The sequence below is a fragment of the Protopterus annectens genome, chromosome 3.part1, assembly GCF_019279795.1.
Source record: "Protopterus annectens isolate FY-2018-M chromosome 3.part1, PAN1.0, whole genome shotgun sequence".
Lineage (NCBI taxonomy): Eukaryota > Metazoa > Chordata > Ceratodontiformes > Protopteridae > Protopterus > Protopterus annectens.
The window spans coordinates 351,337,487-351,356,483 of record NC_056732.1 but is presented as its reverse complement, the minus strand read 5'-3'; the positions used below and the strand labels follow the sequence as shown (position 1 = coordinate 351,356,483).

The 18,997-nt window shown below is 42.0% G+C and overlaps 1 protein-coding gene across 1 annotated transcript in view; it reads left to right on the top strand.

Moving 5' to 3' along the window:
* The window catches only part of TAX1BP1 (Tax1 binding protein 1), a 1,493,491-nt gene that overhangs the window by 52,616 nt on the left and 1,421,878 nt on the right, over window positions 1–18,997 (top strand). The window lies entirely within an intron of this gene.

The window sequence follows — 18,997 nt, the reverse complement described above, 5'->3', positions numbered from 1 at the left end:
CAGTACGTTTGACATATTGATCACAGCTGCAGTAGCCTAAGCTGTAGGGGTTATATCCTGAAAAGGATAGAATAACTGGCCAGCTTCCAAAGCTTCAGTGAACATACTACACACCCAACGCTAACCCTTCAGAGCTTTCCTGACACTGGAGAGTGCTCCTCTGTGAGCTTTCTAGGACTAATGGATTGGCTTGTGCTGGTCATTGCTGGGCAGTGTGTTCCTTTGGGGGGAAATGTTACTACATTTATTGTTTAAATTTACTTTAATGGTTATGAAAGTTGTTTTTTGACTTTGTTTGGAGTTTGAATTTTAAATAACTGTGATGAGACTTAACTGTACTTTTTAAAGGGAATGTGCTTTTTTTCCTGCCAGTTTTAAAGTTGTTAAAACATTCTAAAATAATTTTTTTATGTGGTGAAATTGTGTTAATTTTACTTTTGGAGATTGGCATCTTGCTTTTTACTGTGTGTTTAGGAGGAAAAAAGTGACTTTTGGGGCGGGTAAACTAAACAGCACAAGCCAGTATGAGGCACCATTTTTGGCTTGACCATGTAGCAAACTGCCAATCAGTCCTTCATCCAGCCACAGAAAGCATGGTGAAGGATGTTTGCTGAAAATTTTCTATCAGTTTGCTTCAGATGCAGGTAGGTTACTCTGTTGTGGCCAAAACTCTTCTCAGACCACTCATCTTTTTCCCTGGAGCCCTCTGGTTCAACACCTACAACCTCTAATGGACTGGGGGTTGGACACAGTGTTCGGGTCCTGTCAGTAGGCAAGCGAGAGCCACTCTTGTTGGCCTTGGAAGAAGGAGTAGGAAAGATTCTCCTGTCGTGGTCAGAATTTTGGGCCCATCTTTGGGGAAGCTGCTGCTGCCTTTTATAAACCTGTTTTGCTGATTTTCCTGGTCAAAAGAGAAAGAAAACTAAACATTTGTTTGCTGCTGCTACTCCCATTGCCCCTGGGCAGTAGTAGTTTTTGGTTTGGCTATTGATCCTTACAAGGTGGTTTCTGGTAAGAAAGATTCCTCTTTTCCTGAAGAAATGCAAGGTTCTGAATCTGGACAGAAAGATTAAGACACTGCTGCAGGGGTTCCTCTTCAGCTTTCTGATTCTGACTCTGTGGAGAGTATAGTATCTGAAACTGCTTGTGAGGGATTCTCTTTCTCTGTAACTATTTCCAGAATGTGCCAGCGTTTTTAGTGGCTGAACACCAATGATTCTCTGTGCCTCAGAAAATACCGTGAGCTATAGTAAGTATAATTTACAGAACCTTCACCCATCCTTCAGTTCTGTCAGCATTGAAGAATGTTTGTTTGTCATAGCCTGTAACTTCCCTGGTAGTCACGCTTCTGCTCTTAGGAAGGCAGATAGATTTGTACAAGGTTTCTCAGTCTTTCAAGTTCTTTTGCATTCATTCCAGTCATGACTCAACAACTATAGCTTTAGTTAATCCAGCTTCTGGCAAACATTTAATAAACTTCAGTCCATCCATCTCAGGCCAGAATGGTAAAATAATTGATAAGCATAGGAAAAAGTGTATATTTCTGCAATTTTGATTTCCCGAATTTTTAATTGTCAGGCTTGTATGTTAAGGCTTGTCCTGACTAATTATGAAAGTATGAGGAATGGTTTATCTGCACTTCCTTCTTGTGAGGAAAAATTTTGCTTGTAATGGGATCAGTTTCTTCCATTTTGCAGGTCACAGGTCACTGTTCATTGTTTAAAGTGTGTTTATGCTTCTTTAGATACTGGTACTGTATTGAGGAGATGTCTTTCCATATTAATGCTCCAGTATTCATAACCTAAGGGATCTCCTGCCAAAGTTAGCCCGATGTCCGCCCAGTATACCAAAGCCTTTAGTACTTGTAGGTATCGTACATCACATGTATGCTTCCTGCACAAGGTGTAGGGCATAAAGGTGATGTAAGGTTGCACATACTCGGAACTTCTTTGCCGCATGTCCGAACACCATTGTTGAGCATGTGTGTGAGCACTGTTCTGCTGTGCTGGTTACCAAGCTGTGTTTTCAAAGTATCTTGTTGGGGTTTCTTACCTTTCTTTTTTAGTGCTGCTGGGTTCATGTTATCTAGGAAGTAACTATCAGTGTGGGAGGCAGATTCCCCATAAAGAGTGTTGGGACCAATGTCTTTTCTGTCTGGTTGTTTCCCATGACCATATGCAGTGTTCTGTCTGCCAAGCTTTTGTCCCCAAGATCCTAAGTAGTCATCTTTCCTGTTTATCTATTTACCTTGAAAACTGGCATTTTAAGTTCTTTGCTCAAGGTGCTATGGCAGATTCTTCTCATCCTGAGGGTCAGCCTTCTGCCAAGAAAAAGGCTAAAAAGCTTAGTTCTGATATGTTTGCTGTACTGCCTCCCCAAGATGTCTCTTTTGAGGCTAGTGAATGTCCAGATGATTGTCGAGTGGTCACTTCTGATTCCTCTGCTATGACCCCTTTGGAGGCCAGCATGGATTAGACTTTTCGCACGTGCTCTGAGGCTTTACAAATGTCTGCCCCTGTTGCTTAGGGTAAACCTTCCCAAGGGAAATTCCGCAGATCTTTGGGAGGAAATCCCTACTATGCTTATTAAATGTCACCAGGGTCTGACCCTTTGAGGGTGTTGCATGTAGATGTCCTACAGAAAAAGAAACCGAAGACCAAGCATATTTTCCCTGTAGCTAAGGATCCTCAATATGAATGACAGGATTTTACTTGGTGGGGGGTGGGTTATTATTTATTTGTCTTTGTTTACCGGGAAAGTCCGACTGGATAATGCCCATTTTCAGCAGGGGCCCAGGGAGAAAAGCTCCATTTGCTTACATTGCATTATGCTGAATTTCAGTTTAACACAGAGTAGTTGCATTTCTATACAGGCAGTAGTTACATTTATACATTCTATGATTTTACAGAGGTGGAAGTTAAAAAATGCAACCATACAACCTATACATTTTTGGCAGTAGCAGCAGTTATGTATAAAAATTGGACCATCATTACAGTGAGAGGTTGAGTATATTCTGTTTAAGGAGAGAATCTGGAGAGTATCCTACAGTGAACACGTCTCAACCTTGAGGTGTGCATGTGCAGGACTAGAATTTTTTAAGATGTTTAAGCAGTGGTTTAAAACTATGGAGTTTGATTTTTTTTTTTTTTTCTTTGTGTGGTGATACTATTCTAAAGTTTGGCAATGCATTGGGACTAGAGCGAGTCTCCTGCAACATTATTTGACTTATTTGCAAGTAGTAAAATTTGTTACTAGAGCAGAGGCCCCTTGCTGGACAGTAGGTCAGTAAAGTTATCTAGTGAAGGGCATTTTTTCTGGATGATGGAATGAGTTTGTGTGCTGTAGTTAGTTGTGAATATGCTAGGTAGTTTTGTAGTTCAAGCCAGTTTAATTGTTTTAAGCTGTGACAGAAGTGGATTCTATGAGGGATATTTGTTGTAAATTTAGCTATTTTATTGTAGCAGGAAGAAAATTTCTTTGAGTATCATTTAAGTTTGTAGGATAAGAGCAGCATATAAGACAGTTGGCAATAAGAAGGTGGTGTCTAGAGTTTTTCTTTTAGTATCTGTAAGGAATCCATTGACGCTATAAAGGGAGCCTAGTTTCTGGTGAGTAGATTTAATGGTGTGCAGTGTATGCTAGTCATATTTGAGAGCGTCATCTATTATAACGTCTAGAAGTGTACTGTGAGTTACATTTTCAGAGACAATAATATTTGCTGACTGTATAGTAAAATTATTTTTGATTTTTGGCAACTTTTTGAGGTAAAAAGCATTAACTTAGTTTTCTTGCGAGTGAGTAGGAGGTCTGATTCTTTCAGCTTGGTTTCTATAGTGGAGAGAGATTTTTGGTTAATGTCTTGGAGCTTATTTATTGCTGAGGCCGCACGTATTAATATTGAGTCATTTGTATACAGACCTAAAATAGCATGGTGAGTGGAGATCATTAATAAATATATTAAATAGGAGAAGACCCAGTATAGAGCCATGAGTGACACCTGTAACAACTGGTTGAACAGATGAGTAGGTTTGTTGCCATTTAATGACTTGTTGCCTTCAGATGGCTAACTAAGAAACCAAACAAGGAGTATTGTGAAAGTCCTTTTGAGGGGAGTCTAACAAGTAGTTGCTGGTGTGAGACGGTATCAAATGCCTTTGACAAGTCTCCGAACATTGTGGACACAAGCAGACCATCGTTTAAGTGAGTTTATTATAGTGGTAAAATGTAGTAGAGCAGTAGTGGTGCTGTGATGGGGCCTAAAGCCATGTTGTGTTTCTGAGAGCAGGTTATTTGAGGTTGGGTATTACATCAGTTGTATATGGATTCATTTCTGTAATAGTTTGGAGAGGGGGAAGAGGATCACTATTTATCTGTAGTTATTTACCTCTGTAGATGATCTTTGTGCAGTGATATCATGCAGAATTTTTCCCACAGTGATGGGCTGTATTTTTCTGCTGTGGACCTATTAATTAGTATGGACATAAGGAAGGCTATGACTTCTGAGGCCATTTTTAGGTAGTCTGTTAGTAGTTGGTCTACATCTATGGAAGTGGTTTTTAGTCTAAGACTCAACTTCCTTATGAGCTAGGTAGGTACTTGACTAAAACTGAAGAGCTGTGGGTGGTTTTGATTGGATGTGTAGAGAGAGGGGGGGTAGATGTGTTGGTGTCAGAGAGAATATTGATTGTATAAAGTAGGAATTAAACTGTGTGGGGATAGTCTGTCGTATTGTCTGTTTTTGGAGAGGGGAGTGGTGATCTTGCCAGGGTGGAGTAGTTTTAGTGATTACCAAAAATGTTTTGGGTTGTTTTTGTTTTTTAGGTTGGTATAATATCTTATAGTATCTTTACTGCAGTATTCTTAACATATGGGATTCCCTGCTTTTGGAAGCTCGATGTCTGGCCAGTCTAACAAAAATTCCTGTCTTTTTAAAGGTGCACTGACAGTCACCCAAACACTCCCATGTGTAGCTTGTAGCATAAAGGTGACATTCAGGCCTACCATAGTCTGATCTTGTTTGCTACTAGTCCGAATGTATCTTTTCACTGTCTGTTTACCTGCATGTGTTTTCTGCCAGTTGAACACATTTTCGTTCTCCATTGACTACCTGCGCCTGTTTGCTGACTTCTTTGCAGTTGCAGATGAGTGCCCCTTTGGGGTTTTTTTTTTTTTTTTTTTCTCGTCTTAGTTTGTGCTCCTTGGGGTTAATGTCATCCAGGAAGGGTAAATGCCAGTGTGGGAGATGGAGTTCTCATTAGAACCGCCATGATAAGTGTCTTTTTGTGTAGGAGCTTCTCATGACCACACATCTTGTTCAGTTTCTCAGATGTTCATCCCAAAAGCCTTTTACAGTAGATTTTCTTCCCTTTCCTTCTAGCTTGAGAACCAGCATCTCACTAAAGATGCAATGGAAGGAATCTCCTGCCCCAAGGGTCAGCCATTGGGGAAGAAGGTGAAAAAGGTACGACCGGAATCTTCCACTGTCCAGCATCTGCCAGGTGTTTCTCCCGAGGTCATTACAAACCTGGAAGCTCAACTGGCTGTGTTCTCTGCCCCCCAGTGTGTTTGAAGCTGTTGAGGATTTGGCTGGCTGTCTGATGAGGCTTTGCAGGCATCTGTCTCGGACGTTCAGGAGGAACCACAGTTGATTTTTTTCTCAAGGGGCCCAGGAGAGTTCCTCTGTTTTTAGTTGGGGGAAGAAGTCCTATTACAGTTGTCAACAGTTATCCTGGGTCTGAGCCTTCTTAGTTCTTTGGAGGGAACGTTCCCTTTAAAAAAGCAACAAACACTTAAAAATGTTTCTTCTGCAGGCAGGCCTTTACTCGGGAGTGGGGGGGCTTTTCACTGTTTTAATGTCCTTAAAGCCTCATCAAGGGGTTTCGGTCCCTGCTCCTCCTTGGTTCAGTACTCCCCTTAAAAGGTCCAGAGAACAGGATTCTTCTGAGGAGGAGTCTGATTCTGATGATGAATCCCTGACTTGTTCTACTCATGTTCCTTCTCCTTTGGACTACGGGTCTGAGGAAGAGGAATCTGATGTTCATCGTGTTACACTGCTGCAGTCATTACACTTGGGTTATCCTGCCGTCAGGCGGTTCCCCAGTCGGCCTGAGTTCCAAAGTCTTGGTCTGGCGTTGGTTGCTGTCGCCTCCTCCCTGACGTCAGTGCGACAGGGGTATATAAGATGCAGCCGACACCATTTTCTTCAGTCTTTCTTGCCATACGGTGCCCAAAGCAAAAGCAGTTCGCAAGTGCCGGTCGGCCGTCTCCTGAGATTTTCATTCCGAATCCAGAACCAAAGTCTTCTACAAAGCTAAGTACCCCATTGGGGAAACTTTTTCTTGCCTCAGACCGATGTCAGTAAAAGTTAATAACTGTATTTCTTGTGGGAAGCAAATACCTCATAAGGATTTCCATTCCTATTGTATCCCATACCTAGGCCCTGACCACCACGTTACTGGTTGTCGGTTTTGTGCTAGGTTTAACAAGTGCACTATTAAACGTCTGTTTGATTTTGCCCGACATTATTTTGGTAGAAAATTAAATTATACCATGCCGTCGAAACTTCCGACGACCGGAATACACAAAAAGTGCAAAGACAAAGATAGGCATCCGAGGCCCAAAACTGATGACGAAGCCTCTTCTAGGCCAGTCGCCGGTTCTCCGCTTTTCAGCGAGGTGCCTTCGCAGCCCCTGACGACTGCTTCTGTAGAACCACAAGCCGCCTCTGACTTCCACGTGGAGACGGCTGGGCCTTCGGATGCACAAGTTCTTCAGCCTACCGAGACTAACCTTTTAGAGGGATCCGGAGTAGCTGAGGAACCCACAGCTACAGAGGGTGTCTTCAGACCTACCCAGTTAAGCATTAAACCCTCAGCTAAGTCTAAGCCTCCTTTAAAGTCAAAGAAACAAATACAGCATCCTCCAGGACAGGCCTCCATGCCTAAGAAACAAATGCTCAAAATGGCTGAAGACCTAATCACTCTGATCAGGGGGTCCCATCCCCCTCCTGATAAAAGGCCTAGACAGGATGCAGATTATGACTCATCCAACCAGGTGTCCATCTCTCCTGATTCATCCTCAGACCTAGGATACTCTTTACCCCCTTATGAGGATTCTGATGTTGAGGATTCAATTCCATCAGCCTCACCGCCTGAGGGCTACTCCTTTGGGGAAACCCTATATACCATGAGGGAGCATTTCCACTGGGAAGGCCAGGATTACTCAGAATCCAAGAAAAGGCTCAGAGACTTCCTTTTATTACCTCAACACAGACCCCTTGCTATTCCGCCAGTGTTAGATATTGTGGATGATGTGTACACTGAATCTAGCTTAAATCCTGATTCCTTACCTCCAGTCCCTGTTAAATCTGACAGATACTACAGAGTCCCTGACTCGCAAATTTCTGTATAAAAGCCCTGTAGCTGACCCTGAAACTATTTCTCAGGGACCCAAAGGAGTTAAGGCCTCATCGGCCAAGATTCCAGTTCCCTCTGACCGAGATTCCAGACCATTAGACAGATGGGGAAAGAGAGTATATACGTCTGCAACTTTAGCAATGAGAGCCTTAAATTGCCGGTTTCACATGCTAAAATATCAGCAATTTTTACTGTCTCAGTTAAAAAATGCTTCCAGAATCAGATCCTCCTAATTTTAAAGAAATGCAGGATTTATTGCATGCAGCTGAACAAGTGGGAAAGCATACTTTGCAATGTGGTTTTGATTCTCTAGAGGCCTCCTGCAGAGCAGCAGTTACAGGCTCTGTCATTAGAAGACATGCTTGGTTAAAAGAACATATGTTACCAGATCATGTTAAAGCAAAATTATTGGATGCACCTTTGCAGCAGGATGTGTTATTTGGAGTTAAGGCAGAAGAAGTATTAAAGAAAATGGAGGATAAGGCAAAATCTATGCAAACGGTGAAGGATTTCTTGCAGGTACAGCCTCCTAGATTTAGCAGAAACTGGCCAACTAAGAATTGGTCCTTTCCAATTACAGACAGACCTCAAAGGGGAAGATACAGACGTCCAAGAGGGTAGAGGTCACACACAAGGTCCTTACAAACCTCGACAATGGGTTACATCAGGCCAGAAGGAAGGGGAAGACAGGCCCCAACCATATAAAAAGCAGCTCCAATGACTTCCCACTACAGCTGCCAAACAAATCCTTCTTGGCAGCCCGCTTGGGACGAAAACTGGCACTCTTCTACCACAATTGGCAAATGATCACCAAAGACAAATGGGTTCTCAATGTTGTATTTCAAGGTTACAAGTTCCACTTTCACACTCTGCCAAGTTGAAAAGGAATGCCAAATCTGCCACCAAATCAATGGGCAGAGGCTCGAAAACAAATTACAGCACTCATGGATATGAGAACTATTCAAAAGGTACCATCACAGGAGCAAGGACAAGGATTTTACTCCAGACACTTTCTGGTATCCAGAAAGGACAAAGCCTGGAGGCCCATTCTGGATCTTTCATCTCTAAACACTTACCTGGATGTTCCGAAATTCAAAATGTTGACATTACAGCAGCTTCTTCCCATGCTGGGCAAGAAAGCTTGGCTCGTGACTTTGGACCTCAAAGAGGCATACCTGCATGTCCCTATCAGACAAAATTGCAGAAGATACCTCAGATTCATAGCAAGTTCAATGCACTACCAATTCTCTGCACTGCCCTTTGGCTTATCTACTGCGCCCAGGGTCTTCACAAAGTGCCTGCCACCAGTAATTGCATTTTGCAGACAGAAAGGAATTCAAATTTATCCATATCTGGACGACTGCCTAATTCAAGCAGAGAGCAAAGATATTCTTCTAAAGCATCTGGCATTTGTAAAAAAAGTTAAGTTGCCTGGGGTACACAGTAAACGAAAAGAAATCAAAATTAATGCCCTCACAAGAGATTATATTCCTGGGTGCCAGCTTGAACACTACGGCCCAGATGGCTTATCTCATGCCAGACAAACAAGGACAACTGACTCAATACTTTCAATTGTTGGCAACAAAGACCCAACTCCCTGCAAGAAAAATTCTGCAGGCGTTGGGTTATATGGCATCCTGCACATGAGGAAACTACAATGGTACCTAAAGAATGTATGATCTCAACACTGTCAAAGTTTGGAAACGGTTATACCACTAATCCCTTGCCTTCAACAGGAGTTTCAATGGTGGGCTCAAGCTTGTCACCTCAGCAAGGGACAGCCTTTTACACAACCCACAGCCAGGCAAACACTGACAACAGATGCATCGGATTACGCCTGGGGAGCACACATGGCAGGCAACTTCTTCCTGATGATATTAAGGCTCAGTTGCTGGATGCGCCTCTGGATTCTGAACTTTTGTTTGGGGAAGCTGCTGCTGGTGTAAGTCTCTTCAGGGTAAGGGTAAGGCTTTAAAGGCGCTTAAACATGTATTTTTCTCCTGTGCCTAAATTTCAGAGAAACTACCCCACTATGCTGCCTTTGTTTGTAGGCAATCCCACCCTTCTACTAAATGTAACAAGAGTGGCAAACAGGCTCCTTCTGGTCAGGCTCCTCAGTTTTTAGGGACTTTGAAGCCTTCCTTTCCAGCCAAACCAGGTGCTGTATGACTGTCTATCCCCCTTCCCAGCCACATTCTTTTTTTTCTCTTCGCCATTCTATTTCTCTTCCTGTTAGGCTTCAGATCACTCAAGATACTTGGGTTCTGTCAGTCATTCGTCAAGGGTACTTCATGATGTGAAATCCTGTCCTTTTATGGGCATTCCTCTGCCTTCTCGGGAACAGCTTTCCTTTTTCCCAGAGGTTCTTCAGAATCTCTTCACTCTGGATAGTATTCAAGAGGTGCCTATGTCCCAAAGGGGGAAAGGGTTCTACTGAAGACTGTTTCTAGTGCCCAGGAAAGAAGGTGCTTGGAGACCTATTCTATACCTCCCTCTTTTAAACACTTTTCTAAATGTGCCTTCCAGAATCTGTTTCCTCTCTTGTTCTCTCAGGCCTATTTGGTGTCTCTGGATCTGAAGGATGCTTATCTCCATATTTCGATCCATCCTTTCAGGAAGTTTTTGCATTTCTCTGTTGCTTCCTGGCATTTTCAGTTCTCTGCTTTGACCTTTTTACTGCCCCAAGGGTGTTTGCCAAATGCCTTGCTCCTGTGATTACATTTTACAAGCTTCAAGGAATCCAAATTATTCCTTAATTAGACAACTTATTGATTCAGGCGTCCTCTCCAGAGGCCCTTTTGCAAAATCTCCCATTTCGCAGTTTCCCTTTTTCAGAGTCTGGGGTCCACTGTAAATTTCAACAAGTCTTCTCTGACTCCTTCTCAAGATCACGTTTTTCTGGGTTGCAGGATTCAGATGGTGCCATTGCTGTCTTCCCTGCCCCCTCCAAAGGCCTTAGCTCTCATTTCTTTTTTTCACACTCTTCTTCCTCTGGCTTTCATTACCGCCAGGGAGTTTCTGAGAACTCTGGGTTTCATGGCATCCACCATTCCGATGCTCTCTCTGGCAGACTTCACATGAAAAAGTCTCTGTGGTTTCTGAAATCAGTATGGATTCACCATGCACATCCTCTAGACTTTGTGGTTCCTCTTCTTCCTTGTCTCAAACAGGAATTTCATTTGGTGGATTCAGCAGCTGTCTAAATCCAGAGATCCCTTTTCATCCCCCTCTTCCCTCTCAGGAGTTGTTCACCGATGCTTCAGACATGAGATGGGGGTGACATTTGGCTTCCTAAAAGCTCAGGGGGTGTGGTCGCCCTGTCAGCAGGAGCACATCAGTGTCAGAGATGAGAGCTGTTTGGCTCTTCAGGCTTTTCATCCTGTTCTGTCCAGAGCCTCTCAAGGTGTTCAGACAATACCACTGTGATGTGGTATGTCAACAAACACAGAGGAATGAAATCTCATCTTTGCCATTTGGCATTGCTAATGTGGGATGTTTGCTGTCAAGTGACTCTTCAGGCAGCTTGTATCCCCTCCAGTCAAGAACATTGTGGCAGACACTCTGAGCAGGTCCTTAACTCATTCCCACGAATGGATGCTTCACATTGATGTGTTTCTGGACACTATCCACCAGTGGGGTGGCCCTCAAGTGGATCTTTCTGCCTCCCCTCTGAACAGACAACTTCCTTTGTTTTGTGCCAGGCTCCCAGGTCCTCTGGTGTGGAAGGTAGACACCCTGTCATTTTCTTGGAAGGGGATATTTCTTTTTGCATTCCCTCCTCTTCCTCTCATTCCAAAAGTCCTGTTCAAAATTCAACTGGTTCCCTTTTCTGCATTAAGGTAGGGGCAGTCATCACAAGTTGCCTCACAGAGTGGATGTACTCTCACAAGACAAAAGGGGGTCTATTGTCCATCCCCACCTGTCCACCCTTCAGCTGACACTGTGTGTGTTTAGGATTTTCATTCCTCATCGACACTTTTTTTCTGAGGATGTGCTGCATGTCCTGCAGGAGGCCGTGAAACCTAGTACTAGGAAATCCTACTTATCCAAATTGAAGAGGTTTTCTGTTTGGTGTCTGTTTTGTAACCTGGACCCACTTAATGTGGATGTTCCTTTGGTTTTCTCTTATTTGTGTGAGTTGATCAATGATGGTTTGGCCTATTTTTCTTTTTAATGCCAACTTATCAGCTGTCTCTGCTTGTCTGCCTTTTTCTACTCCTTTACTTCTAGATTTGAGGTGAAACAATTTCTTAAAGGTATCCTTAATATTGGACATCACAGGAAGCCTGTTACTCCTCACTGGGATCTTAATTTTGTTTTGGAGAAGTTGACTTTGGCTCCTTATGAGCCTGCTGATTCAGCTTCCTTGCAATATTGTTCTTTTGTTAGCTCTTACTTCTGCCAGACAGGTGTCTGAGTTACAGGCCCTTATGGTTTGTCCTCCTATTTTGACCTTTCATGAGGACGGTATGCTCTTGTGCACTAACCCTCCTTTTATGCCTATGATGTTTAATGAAGTATCACTTAGTCTATTAATTTGCCTACTTTTTTTCCCTCTCCACAAACTGACAGTGAGAGGGTGCTGCATATGTTGGACGTGCATAGGCAACTAAAGGTTTATTTGGATAAGACTAAGGCTATTAGAAAATCTGATCATTTATTTGTTTCTTTTTATCCTAGATCTTTGGGACTTGCTGTATCCAAGCAAACTATTTATTTATTGGGTTTCTAAGGCTATTTCTTTTTGTTACACATTTCATGGCAAGAGACTTCCTTCTTCAGTCAAGGCTCATTCTGCTAGAGCTGTGGCTTCTTCTGGTGCTTTTCTCAAGGGCTTGAATACTAATTCTATTCTCGAAGCAGCTACCTGGACTTCTGTGCATACCTTTACCGAGCACTACAAGTTGGATGATATCTCTAGAACTAGGGCTGGTTTTGCTAGTGCTATTCTTCATGGGTTTTAGGGACTCCTCTTCTCCTTCCTCCTCCTTAGTTTCCTCTTGAGTTTTGGCACTCTCCCATATGTTAAGAATATTGCAGCAGTAAATGTAAGAACATAGTACAGTTGTGTAAAGTCTTACCATAACTGTAGATGTCCTTGCCTTCGTTGCTGCAGTATTCACACCCTCCCTCCTCCCCCCTTGTCCTGTGCCTTCCTGGATGTACAGATTACCTCTTGGGTTCCTTGGACTGGTGTTTCTACTGGAGCAATCTGTTCTGACTATGGTAGGCCTGAACGTCACCTTTATGTCCTATGCTACGGATGGAGTGTTTGAGTGACGTTTGGCATGCCTTTAAATCAACAGGAGTCTTTGGTAGATTGGCTGGAAGTTGGGCTTCCACAGCAGGGAATCTCGTACGTTAAGAATACTACAGCAGTGAAGGCAAGGACATTTGCTATTGTATAAAATCTTATAACTGTACTTTATCGTGAGTTTTGAAAGGTTTTGTAAGATGTCTAAATTGCTGGTAAGCATTTTGAGTTCTATTTTTATATCACTTTTTCCAGGCTTTATCCCTTTGTCATGATCTTTTTTTTCTTTCATCAGCCATGGTACGAGGTTGGACTTTACTCTTTTTTATTATGTACTGGTGCAAGATTATTTAAGGTCTGTAAGTATATGTTACTGAAGTGTTCTACAGCAGTATCTAGTGGCATTGTTCTAACTACATTCCACTTGTATTGTGTTTCATTGAAAATATCTTTGCTGAAATTGGTTGTATTTCCTATTTGATTTTAGATATGTTTATGTAGAATATGGTGAATTCTAATGGCATATGCTGGTATGTGGTCAGCCTACTTTTGTCACGTTGTCTGGTTTGTTTGTAAGAATCCAGTCTAATGTTGAGTGTTTTGGTGGGGGACTGTATAAACACCCTATCAGAGGTTTCTCCATTGATGCACACTTTTATGCTGACTGTCACACTGCAAATGTACTATATTTTAGTTTCTGCACAAAGTGTCCTGCCTATTATATAGGCAAAACAAATCGATTATTGAAGGACAGAGTTTTAGAACATATGAGAGATATTAGAAACCAAAAAGAAAGCAATGCATGCGATGCAAGAAGGGAACACACACACTTTTTAAGTTCCTGGTTCTCCATATTGTCCAAAGAAATAAAAGAGGTGGAAATATTACTAACAATACTGAAGCTTTGGAACAAGAGTGGATTATTAAGTTCCAAGCAGACAGACCACCTGGCCTAAACTCCAAGGTTTCTTTAAAACCATTTCTTAGAAAGAGAGCCTTGAAGCACTGATGCCCTAGTTTAGTATTTTTTATGCTTTTTATACAGCTTTTAATATTGTAACTAGAGCATTTTAGAAATGTACCCGACATTCTATACAACCTCTGTGTTTTTATTTATATATATATGTGTGTGTGTGTGTGTGTGTGTGTGTGTGTGTGTATGTGTGTGTGTATATATATATATATATATATATATATGTATATATGTATGTATATATATATATATATATATATATATATATATATATATATATATATATATATATACATACCTTAAGTAGTATTATTGATTTTAACATGGAATTGATTGGTTGATACCATGATGCATCACTATTTAAATGAAGTTTTAACTGCTATATTTTGTCTGATGAAGCAGAGAGGACTCTGCGAAAGCGCTCAAATTTTTTCCTAAATAAAAAGAGTTACGTGCCGTGTGTATCCAGCAAGTTTTATTTTACTTAATGTTGAGTGTCTCCCTGAAGTTTTTTTTTAATTCTAGTAGGTGTGGTTATTAATTGTCTGAGGTTAAACAAGTTTATGGATTCACTGGGGTAGTGGAATTTGTGAGTTGCCAGTCTAATCTCCAAGTATTGTAGTTTCATGGTTACTTTGTTGGGATATTCAATACAAGATGCTTTCAGCAGTATCAATGTTATTCCCTGGTGGTATATAAATTGCTGTTAAATGTATAGTTTTCCTATTGTTGATTTTTAGAAGTGTTGTTAGAAGTTGAGCATGTTAAATATCGGTATCTCCTGTGGAAGTAAGGTGATGGTTAGGAATTTTTTTAGATGATTGCTACTCCACCTACACGCTTGTTTTGTCTGTCATGGCTGAGTATATTGTATCTGGGAGATCTCATTACCTTTAATTTTTTTTAACCAGGTTTCAGTAGCTATTAACTACATCAGGAGTGTATGTGGCAAGGTAGGCATGCATGTCTTGGATTTTACTGCACATACTACTTGGGTTCATATTTAGTAAGGTGAGTTTGGGTTCTGTTTTTTGCTGAGGTGTATAAGGTGACTGGTTTATTTTAGGGTTGGAAGTGATGGTTTTATGAACAGTGGGACCTTGGTTGAGGTGAATATCTCCTGGTATTTTTTTTAATTGATATTTTACAGAGAGAAGGGAAGAGTGTGGCTAGTTATATTTTGGTTTTGGTTTGGTATTTGATTGTAAATTGGGATACTTAGTGTTGAGATATTTATAAGTAAATAAGTCAGATAGGGTGGTATGGAGAAAGGCAGGATGGGTAAATGTTGATAGTCTTTGTGATGACTGCCTGAAGTCCTAAGTATTTGAAAGAGGTGGATTTGATAATTGGTGATTTGAAGACTAGTAGAGTGAGGAGGAATAGTAAAATAATCTGAGTTAGAGGCATCTTATTTAACTTGGGTTTTTATCTTTCTTGTAAATAAGGATTAGAAAACATTAAGAGGGTACTGGATTTCTTGTAGAAATGTAACTTGATAGATATTCTTTGTGTTTCACTGTTGCAGTTATTATTTGGGTAATCTGCTGGCAGGTTGCCCTCAGTTGGCCTGAATAACAGTCTTGGGTCCTGCGTCGGTTGCTGTCTCCTTTTCCATGACGTCAGGTCGTCAGAGGTATAAAACATGAAGCCAACGTCATTTTTTCAGTCTTTCTTGCCGCGCGGTGCCCGAAGCAGAAGCAGTTCGCAAGTGCCAGCCGGCCGACTCCTGAAATTTTTGTATTAGTTTCAGAACCGAAGTCTTCAAACTAAAGCTAAGTACCCCGTTGGGGAAACTTTTTCTTGCTCCTTACCGATGTCAGTAAAAGTTAATAATTGTATTACTTGTGGGAAGCAAATACCTCATAAGGATTTTCATTTCTACTCTATTCCTTGCCTAGGCCCTGATAAACAATGTGCCTTGCTGTCGGTTTTGTGCTAGATTTAACCAACGCACTATTAAGCGTCTGTATATTTTTGCTTCTAAATATTTTGGTTCAAGATTAATTATCCTGAAATGTCATTGGTTAGCAATCCGACTACCGGAGTTCATAAAAATGCAAATTAAAAGACAGACCGTCTAGATCCAAAACCGACGAAGCTTCTCCTAAGCCAGTCGCCAGTACTCGGTGAGGTGCTTTCACAGCCCCTGATACCCACTACTTTTGAGTTGCAGGCCTCTACTGAGACCCATTTGGAGTCCGGTATACTGCGAGATTCTCAGAGTATTGAACCCGCGGATGTCCCTCCCTTGGATGGGTCCGGAGCCACTGAGCAGGCACCGGGTGTTTTCAGGACTCAACATTTTTATATTAAACCGACGCCAGCAACAAAAACAACTTTTATGTCTAAAAAAATGACTCATGAGCCACGTGCTCAGGCCCCTATGCCTAAAAAACAGATTATCAAAATGGCTGAGGATTTAATTACCTTGATCAAGGGTTCCCAACCTCCACCTGCTAAGAGGCCTAGGCAAGGTACTGATTATGAATCTTCAGATCAGGTTTCCATTTCTTCTGATTCCTCTTCTGATCAGGAATTTTCTATTCCACCCTATGAAGATTCTGATGCAGAGGAATCATTCCCATCTGCATCTCCTCCTGAGGATTACTCTTTTGGAGAGATTTTGCATACTTTAAGGGAGCATTTTCACTGGGAGAGTCAGGACTTCTCTGAATCAAAAAAGAGGCTTGGGGATTTCCTTCTTCCTCAGCATAGGCCTTTGGTAATGCCTCCTGTATTAGACATTGTTGATGATGTGTTCTCGGAATCAAGCTTGGCTCCTGATTCCCTGCCTCCGGCTCCTTGTAAGCCGGACAGATATTACAGGGTTCCTGATTCCCACAAATTTCTTTTCAAAAATCCTGCTGCTGATCCTGAGACTATTTCTCAGGGTCCCAAGGATGTAAATGCTTCTACAGCTAAAAATCCTACCCCTTCTGATAGAGATTCCAGGGAGCTGGACAGATGGGGTAAGAAGGTTTATATGTCTGCAACCTTGGCAATCAGGACTTTAAACTGCCAGTTTCATATACTTAAATATCAACAGCATGTTATGGGCTTACTTAAACAGAAAATGATGATGTTGATTTCTGATTGTGTGGAAAATAAAGAGTTACAGGAATTATTGTATTCAGCAGAACAGGTTGGAAAGCATACTTTGCAATGTGGTTTTGATTCCTTGGAGGCCTCTTGCCTCTTGTCGCCGTTACTGGATCTGTGATTAGAAGGCATGCCTGGCTCAAGGAGCAAAATCTGCCTGATCATGTTAAAGCTAAATTGTTGGATGCCCCTTTGCAGCATGATACTCTGTTTGGTAATAAGGCAGAAGAGGTTTTAAAGAAAATGGAAGACAAAGCTAAATCTATGCAAACTGTAAAAGATTTCTTGCAAGTGCAGCCACCCAGGTTCAGTAGGCACTGGCCTACTAAAAATTAGTCCTTTCCTGTGTCCAACAGAGCCACTCAGGGCAAATCCAGGTGCTCAAAAGGCTCCAGATTACCAATCACAGGGTTCTTACAGGTCAATGCAATGGGGTGCCTCCACCTCCAAATCTGGAGGAAGCAAAGCACAACCCTACAGTAAGCAGTCTCAATGACTTTCCTCTACCATCACCAAACACATATCTTTTGGCAGCCCCCTTGGGAGGAAAACAAGCACTTAATGCTCAAAATAGGCAGTTAATTACCAAGGACAAGTGGGTATTAAACATAGTAGCCCAGGGGTACAGATTTCATTTCCATACTTTGCCATTTCCAAACGGATGGCCGGATCTGCCACAAAACCAGTGGGCAGAGGCCCAGAAACACATCATGTCCCTCATGGATATGGGGGCTATTCAACCGGTACCAGAAAAGGAAAAAGGACAAGGTTTTTATTCAAGACTTTTCCTGGTACCCAGAAAAGGCAATTTATGGCATCCATACTGGACTTATCGATTCTGTACACGTTCCTGGACATTACAAAATTCAAAATGCTGACTTTACAACAGCTACTGCCTATGCTAGGCATGAATGATTGGTTAGTAATTCTAGACTTAAGAGGCATACCTGCATATCCCAATAAGGGAATCCTGCAGAAGATACCTCTGCTTCAAAGCAGGGTTTTGCATTACCAATTCTCTGCACTGCCCTTTGGCTTATCTACTGTGCCCAGGGTCTTTACAAAGTGCCTGGCACCAGTAATTGCATTCTGCAGGCAAAGAAGCATTCAAATTTATCCTTATCTGGACGACTGTCTCATTCAAGCAAAGGGCAAGGACACTCTTCTTCAACATCTGGCATTTGTAAAAAGGCTTCTAGCATGCCTAGGGTACACCATAAACGAAAAGAAATCACAACTGGTACCTTCTCAAATAATTACAGTCCTGGGTGCAAGCTTGAATACAACTGCCCAGATGGCTTACCTCATGCCAGACAAACAAAGGCAACTGACAACATACTTCAAACAAATGGCAACAAAAACCCAGTTATCTGCAAGACAAATTCTGCAGGCTTTGGGGTTCATGGCATCCTGCATTCTACTAATTCCATATGCGAGACTGCATATGAGGAAACTTCAGTGGTACCTAAAAAGTTTATGGAGTCAACATTTTCACAGTCTGGAAACAATGATTCCTCTCATTCCCTGCCTACAACAGGAGTTTCTTTGGTGGGCAGAGACATGTCACCAAAACAAGGGACTGTCATTCACTCTACCCCCTGCCACCCAAACCCTAACAACAGACTCATCAGTCTATGCTTGGGGGACCCACCTGGCAGGGAGATGCATTCAGGGCAAATGGAGCCCAAACCAAATGCATCTGCATATCAACCAGAAAGAGATGCTAGCTGTTCAGAATGCTCCGACAGCCTTCTAGGACTTGCTTCATCCAGGACAACTACTGATAAAGACGGACAACACCACAGTTATGTGGTACATAAACAAGCAGGGGGGTACACATTCCTACCCCCTTTGCAGACTAGCTATGGCTTTGTGGAACACAGCCTTGACTTACCAAATACATCTTCAAGCTCCATTCCTGCCAGGAAAGCAAAATACTCTGGCAGATGACCTAAGCAGAAATCTTATGGACCCACATGAACGGAAACTGGATCCACAAATCATCAGCATGTTAACACAGAAATGGGGGGTGCCCATACATAGATCTATTTGCCTCTCCCCAAAATTATCAGTTGGACAAATTCTGCACAAGAACTCATCACAAAAAATCATGGAAAGTGGATTCTCTATCCTTCAGCTGGAAGAACCTATCAGTCTATGCCTTTCCCCCTCTGCCTCTACTCTCCAAGTTCTTACTAAAAGTCAGACAGGAAAAACCAAAAATGATCCTAATTGCTCCGGACTGGCCTCACC